The sequence below is a fragment of the Choristoneura fumiferana genome, chromosome 15, assembly GCF_025370935.1.
Source record: "Choristoneura fumiferana chromosome 15, NRCan_CFum_1, whole genome shotgun sequence".
Taxonomy (NCBI): Eukaryota; Metazoa; Arthropoda; class Insecta; order Lepidoptera; family Tortricidae; genus Choristoneura; species Choristoneura fumiferana.
The window spans coordinates 566,640-574,947 of NC_133486.1; positions in this window are offsets into that span (position 1 = coordinate 566,640).

An 8,308-nucleotide genomic window follows, 5' to 3' on the forward strand; every position below is an offset into this window, starting at 1 on the left:
AAAAAATCTAGAAAACGAAATATGGGAGGTAATGGCGAATAAACAACGACAGCGCGAATCCCTTAAACTAAAAAAGTTTTTTTCTACATCAAAGTCTTTAACGTCACTTGCAGGCTTTTTAAAATAGGTTTAAGTGGTCTTAAGTCCTGTCAGATCCATACAACAACTGTCAGTTTAAGCCTTAAATCGAGATTTGAAATAGCCTACAAGACGTCCTCACATTGACGTAAGGCATTGACATAAGATTGTTTTTTCTCGGCCTGTATAAAAATTATTTTCACTACATCTATTCTATACTATGACTCTAACACAGCGATAGGCGCACTGGCATACAGGGTGTGGCCTGTAATATGAGCAAATAATTAAAACACAGATCGTACTCGACAAACTGAACAACATTAGTTCAGCGACTTTAAAAAAATAGTTTATTTATATTTTTATTGGACCAAGAAGCAATGTAAAGCAAAATGTTTCATATTTGTAGCGTGACAGGCGACGTCAGTTGGGTTCTAGGATGGCGCACATTATTTATCGTATGGCTTCTGGTTCTCTACTTAAACTAAATATTTAATAGGTTAGATTTAAGGTATGCTAGTGCATCTGTCGAGAGGGTTTTAATGTCTGCCGATTGCCCGCTAAATTTGGTGATTGGGCACTCAAAGACCATATGCCGGACTGTTTGCTCCGGGCAGCCACACGGACACCGTGGCGACTCGCACCACTCCCACTTGTGCCACAGGGACGCACAGTTACCAACCTCTGTCCTGATTCTGTTCAGCAGGCACCAGACACGCCGGGGCTCCTCGAAACCCGCTGGCCGGCACCTGACATCAAGCTCGAACAAGTCCCTTGATAAATGCCTAGATTCCCAATCTGCTGTCCAGGAATCAAACAGGGTTTTCTCGGGCTCTGGGTCATGAACCTTTAGCGCGGGAGGATGGCGGGACTTTAGCCTAGTGGCCTTTAACTTTAACTTTAAGTGGCGCACATTGATAACAGTATTTATTTAATTTGTATGAAAAAAATAAAATCTAAAGACTCCATTATTTTTGAAAGTTGCTGAACTAATGTTGTTCAGTTTGAGGAGTATGATCTACGTTTTAATTATTTGCTCGTATAGGCCACACCCGGTATAAATAACTTCTAACTGTCGCTAAACTGTCACGTTTACCGGCACCGTTAACCGACATAGACGACAGGAAGGTTAAGGTTCGACTGTGATTGACAGTCAATATACTGCCGTAAGCCGTGGTGGCCTAGTGGTTTGACCTATCGCCTCTCAAACAGAGGGTCGTAGGTTCAAACCCCGGCTCGCACCTCTGAGTTTTTCGAAATTCATGTGCGGAATTACATTTGAAATTTATCACGAGCTTTGCGGTGAAGGAAAACATCGTGAGCAAACCTGCACAAACCTGCGAAGCAATTCAATGGTGCGTGTGAAGTTCCCAATCCGCACTGGGCCCGCGTGGGAACTATGGCCCAAGCCCTCTTGTTCTGAGAGGAGGCCTGTGTCCAGCAGTGGGACGTATATAGGCTGGGATGATGATGATGATACTGCCGTAAATAGACACGTTAAAATCCATTTGATCGCAGGCGACGACTGTATGAAAAACTAGGCATGTGTGAGTCGGACTTGCGCATTGGGGACCGGGCATTTTATGAACCGATTTTGATAAAACATGTCTAAGAACCATCGCTAGAAAACCTTTTCAAATAAAAAAACCGCAATCAAATCGGTTTGCCCGTTTAAGAGCTACGGTGCCACAGACGGACAGACACACATAGCGGTCAGACTTATAAACACCCCTCTTTTTATCATTTCTATAAAAGATAAGCTAACAAACAAAAAGTTGGAAAAACCCCCGACATTGCCGCATCAAAAGTTCATTATCTCTTAAACGGCTGAACCGATTTTGATAAAACATGTGTTAGATCCGTTGCTAGAAAACCTGCTTTCACATAAAAAACCGCATTCCGATCGGTTCCATTTAAGAGCTACGGTGCCACAGACACACACACATAGCGGTCAAACTTATAACACCCCCCTTTTTCTGTCGGGGGCTAAAAAGTCAAGACAGATTGGTTCGGATTGCTCATTGTTGTACACCGGCCTCCACACAGATTAAGAGGGCTTGGGCTTTAGTTCCACTCAGGCCGACTGCGAGAAACGGCCTGTTGATTAATTTAATCTTAAATAAGTAAAATAAATAAAGTACCCAATTTTGTACCGCATCGTACCTCAAAGGTACAGTAAAGAATGGAAATGAAGGAGACAGAGTAATTCAAGGAACCCTATGTCAAAGGAGTGCGGTCAAGATAAGTGTTTCATTGTTAAGGTTGGGACACACAATATATGTATAGACCCAGTAATCACGCAAATAACACGCAAATCACGCAATTTATTTAATTATTAATCAAGTGTATTTTGTTTCTATGATGTGTATTTTTTTTTCTCTTTTCTTTTTGTATTTATTATTATTAAAAAATCATTTCAGCGGGGCTTGTCCAACATGAAACGTTATGTATCGCACAAGATGTTCTAATGCGTGTCTGTGGAGAGATTTGACCTAGGGTCTCTCAAGCAGAGGACTGTGGCTTCAAGTCCGGGCTCACAGTTATATGAGCTACGATGAAAAAATCATCGTTAGGAAACCTATAGATATCTGTGAAGAAAATCAAAGGTGTGTGTGAAGTTCCCAATCTGCACTGGGCCTGCGTGGGCACTACGGCCCAAGCCTTCCCATTTTGAGAGGAGGCCTGTGCCCTGCAATGAGACGTACATATGTAATGTCCGATTCGCAACCGCAATGACGCGCTTTAAGGTGTACATACTACACTATATCTTGTCATGGCCGTTATAGGGCTCTGCACAGGGGGCAACACTAGCGCAAACCTCCATGACAACGTCAGTTCTCTTTATATTATGTCGCCATGACGGTTTAAAACGTTTGGCAACCTGTTTCATTTCGCAACTTTTCATTTTCCAACTGTTAAATATATCAGGATTTTTATAAAAGTAACCTAACCTAACCTAAAGGGTTCTACACGGTGGCCCTGAAATAAATCCTGAAATATTTACAGTTTTAGAGTTTGCGAACTGAAAAGTTGCGAAATGAAACAGGTTGCCAAACGTTACGTTGCGAAAAGGCAGTACTCGCGCCAGGTTAGATCATGACCATAGAGTATACCTATATAAATCATGATATATTTATTACTAACAAAATAACATGATATTTAGATCGATAGTAACGGTAGAGCTATATTTCCAAAAATGTAATTGAAATAATAAGGATATTATGACATTTAAGATACTCAAAAAAACTGTTTACGGTTTTGTGCTAGTGCTGCACTCTTACGGCAAAATAATGCTGTAATATTCCCTATAGAAAAGTGCCAGGAACGGAATGTCAAGCGTATGTACAACTAGCTTTTGCCCGCGGCTTCGCTCGCGTTAAATTTGGAGTAACAGACATTTAATACTTTCTGCGATCCTATTTGAAGTTTCTAATCATTATAGTTACGCAAATGGGGTCATTTTGAAGTGAAAATACAAATCCCATTTATTCAGTATCTCGTGGGAATTCCCGTAAAATCCTAAAAGTGTTTTAAGCTGTTATTATTACCTATTTGCATGCCAAATTTGAAGTTTCTAATAATTATAGTTACGGAAATAGGGCCATTTCGAAGTGAAAATATAAATCCCATTTATTCCCTATCCCGTGGGAATTTCGAAAAATCCTTTCTTAGTGCGTGTCTACACCTATTAAGGAACATATATTCCAAATTTCAAGTTTCTAGACCCAGCGGTTTGGGCTGTGCGTTGATCTATAAGTCAGTCAGTCAGTTTCTTCTTTTATATATATAGATGAGAAATATATAGTTGTTTCCTATGTTTCGACTTTACAGTTTTGACATCAACTTCCACTCGAGTTACTTTTAAACTCACAGCGAGTTTGATAAGTCCAATTTATTTTGATATTTTGTGTTAATCTTCACCGGGTCTATATTAATTCGCATAAATTAATTGTTCTAATTGAAATTGGCATAACGTTATTTCGCATAATTCGCATAACATTAATTCGAATAACTAAATACGCATAATGTAAATGCGCATAATGTGGATTGGCATAACGCGAAGTTGTCATAAATTTAATTACCATAACATTATACTTTGCATAATTATAAAAGAGTATAAACATAAAATGACATTACATTACATACAGTATTATTGTTATAAATAAAATGATTATTGTTTTATTTACTCAATTCGATTAGATCTGAGAAGTGAACTACTATGTGAAAATATCTATTATTGGGCTATCATAAAAAAATACTTAACATCGAGCCTCAGCCTTATAAACCTAACCTAACCGAGTCGGTTTTGCCCTGAACAAGCTAATTCACTCGCTTGATAAAATTATGCGTATTCATTTTATAACAGTTTAAGTTATAGTTAATAATGTTATGCATATTTCAATTATGCGGATTCATTATTACGCTGAATAAGTGTTCTGCTTTTTTTATAATTATGCAAGCTCGCTGTTATGCACAATTATTTATGCCAAATCTGTTATGCAAAATCATATTAGGACAATTAATGTTATGCGAAATAAGGGGCACCCATGTTCAACACATTAGAAAATTCGGCCTCACATAGTGAAGTTGTAAATCGGTTGGTTGACGTGTCATTATACCTACAGGCAGGGCCCACTCAATATTCGCTCGCGACCCGCCAGTGAATCGCGACCCACAGTTTGGGAAACCCTGTTCTACTGTTTACTCTTAAACTTGTTTTCATCATACATCTCACATCGCACATACATACATACATATAATTTCGCACGCCCGTATCCCGGCCCTTTATCCCCCGGGATATGAACCCACGGCGGAAACGCGCTATCAAGCGCAGTACACGACGCCATTAGCCTACCGGAAGCGCGGCCATTTTTCCGACTCGCACTTCCTGTCGTCTACTGATTTAACCCAAGTTACAAGCGGAAGCGGGGTATAGGTATATAATACTAATTCATGTAAACTTACCTAACATTTTGACGACCAGATAGCCAAATGGCTAGAGAACCACGGCAGATATTTGTATCATCATCATCATCATCATAATGTCAGCCGAAAGACGTCCACTGCTGGACATAGGCCTCCCCCAAGGCTTTCCACTCAGACCGGTCTTGTGCTTTTCGCATCCACCGCGATCCCGCGATCTTAACCAGGTCGTCGCTCCATCTTGTTGGAGGCCTACCGACAGCTCAGCAGCGATATTTGTATGAATAATACGAATGTCTGTGCTCGAATCTTGGATGTTTAACAGGTATGTATATAGATATATATATGCGCAACCTGCTTTAGAATACAGTGTAATAATGTTCTTACCAAGCTTTTATTACGTAGAACTTAGAACTAAGCATCCACGTTTACGGGAGCCACGTTTATCGAACGGCGAGTCGGCCGGAGATTCCTTCTTGGGCTGTAACTCAAACACCATAAATCCTCAGCCTCAGATGAACAAGAATGAAAAAGAAAGTAGTTAAAATATATGGGGTGGGGGGTGATTGGGTTAAAATAATATTCGTAACAGTATTTATGTAAACTCCTTATTACACAAAATAAAGAAACAAACAATTTGACAAACATTGAGCTATATGTACAAAAGCGGAATTATCTCTTTAAGGGATCTCTACCAGTACTTAAGAAGCTTAAGGCGTACTATATCACACACTACTCAAAAAACATAATATTTTTTATCTACATGCATATCATAACTTCCCTATTATATGTTCAGAAACGACTATCAAATGGCCTTTATTAAGAAACCTGGTATCTGCGGGTGCATCTTAATGTTCACATTAAAGTACAGTGCATCTTAATGTTTACATTAAAGTATCGGTAATACTTTTTTTAACAATGCATATCTGTACATATTGTAGAAAACTTATGACATGCATGCAGATAATAATTATTATTCAGTCAAAGTCAAAGTCGAAGTCAAGTCAAGTCAAAGTCAAAGTCAAAGTCAAAGTCAAAGTCAAAGTCAAAGTCAAAGTCAAAGTCAAAGTCAAAATCAAAGTCAAAGTCAAAATACAGGGCATATCTGAACATATTATAGAAAACTTATGATATGCATGTAGATAAAGTTATGTATGCGGCTATACATAATTAGGCATTAAAACACTCCTGTGATCTTATTATGAAACTCGCCTTCGGCTCGTTTCATAAAACCACACTCGTACTTTAATGCCTCTCATTATGCACCAGCCACATAAATAACTATTTCCTCTTACTTGGCCAATTTAGTATTAACCCGCCACCGCTTGGATTTTAAAACATAATGTCTTAAACCATCCCCCGGATTTCCTGTAGTAACAACAGGAATCGGTGAAACATAACCCTCCCGGCATCCGTTGTCGGGTGGGCTTCTTTACTCCGCGTCTGGGAGTTAATTGGACACTGTCTCAATTAAAGGGTTAGTCTTTATTGAGTTAAATTAAATTAGCTTCTTTTATTAATTTATAATTATTAATTATTTTGACGACTTGAGATTCGATGGGTTAAACTAGAAATTAAATACGGAACACTGCTGGGCACAGGCCTCCTCCCAGAATGAGAGCTCTTGGGCTGTAGTTCCCACGCGCACTGAGCGAGAATTGTGAACTTCGTAGACCATCAAAATGATTTGCAGGAGTGTGCAGATTCCTCACGATATCTTCACACGTCCAAGATTCGAGAGTGAGCATTTGTATACCGGAGAACTCAAGCCTCATGCCCGGTTCACATAATTCCAGTAAAACCGTTCCATCGATCGAACCGTTGCTCGATCGATATCGTGTAACTCGTTTGGATTGTGACCCCGCAATGTATCGCTACTGGCACAGATTTAGATTACACTAGATTACGCAAATGCATCTACTTCGCGTGTCCGAACCCCGACCAAACGTCGGGGTTGGCCCCATACAAAGGCTGACCGCTAACTGACTAATCATGGCTAGTGACTGACTCGAGCCCCACGGCGCGGGCGGGCGGCGCATTTGAATCGATTTTGGGCGGACATCGGGGAATTCACATCGCTAATTCGCTCTTGAGACGTCACAGTAGATATAAAAAACCGGCCAAGAGCGTTTCGGACACGCTCAAAATAGCCATTACGAAAAAATAAGTAATATTTTTCTAAGGATTTCGTATTTTATACGGAATGTTCCAAGTTTAGGTATATTTTATACTTTCGGCTGCTATTTAAACTACTAATAATTCTCAAGCAAACTTAGCCGTTATAGTTTTCCTTGAAAGTTTGATATACTTACTACCATTCTGAATTTTTTCAAATTTTTCCACAACGATACCCCACACCACAAGGTTGGATGAAAAAAAAATCACCCCCACTGTACGTCTATGGGAGGTAAGTACACTAAAAAAATATTTTTTTGAAATTTTTATTGTACCATTTTGTCGGCATAGTTTAAATACATATTCGTGCAAAATTACAGATTTCTAGCATTGATAGTCCCTGAGCAAACCCGCGGACGGACAGACAGACAGACATGGCGAAACTATAAGGGTACCGTTTTTGCCATTTTGGCTCCGGAACCCTAAAAAGTGACACGGTTGGTTTTCATACAGATTGAGGTGTTTGCGTTATCTAGTGTAATCTATATCTGTGGCTACTGGCACGATTTTACTTGAATAATGAGGACCGAGCATCACAGTCAGGCTCTCTAAGCACTAGACTATCTGGTTTTCAATCAGTGGGGGCACACTTAAAACCTCACCTTTTTACGTGCACTACAGCGCCCCAAGATGAAGACAAAAAAATTCAAAGTCTTTCCGCTGTCTGGCTATCGCGACAAAATGAAAATTACACCTACTTGAAGAAAAAATATGGTAAAGGCTAAGTAGGTAAGGCTAGTACTCTATGAAAAATTTAAGGGTCGTTCAAGCCAGTAGACCTCTCACTTCTATATGCTCAACGCAGAGATAGCAATATGTGCATGAAAATGGGTACGTATTACAATGTATAAATTTAAAATACATATCGGTCGAAATACATACAGTTAAAATACCGAAAATTATAAAATATAATGCATCAAAATATATAAAGTTATTTGACATAAGTTCTAAACGCATAAGCTTGAAATGCATAGTGGTCAAAATATATAATGGTTACAATGCATAATGGTTCTTAGTCATGGCACAAAATGCATATTTTCATAAAGTATACGTTCAAAATCTATACAGTATGTTTTCTATAATGGTTCAAATACATACTAGACACTGAATTTTCACAAAGAAAAATGCATATATT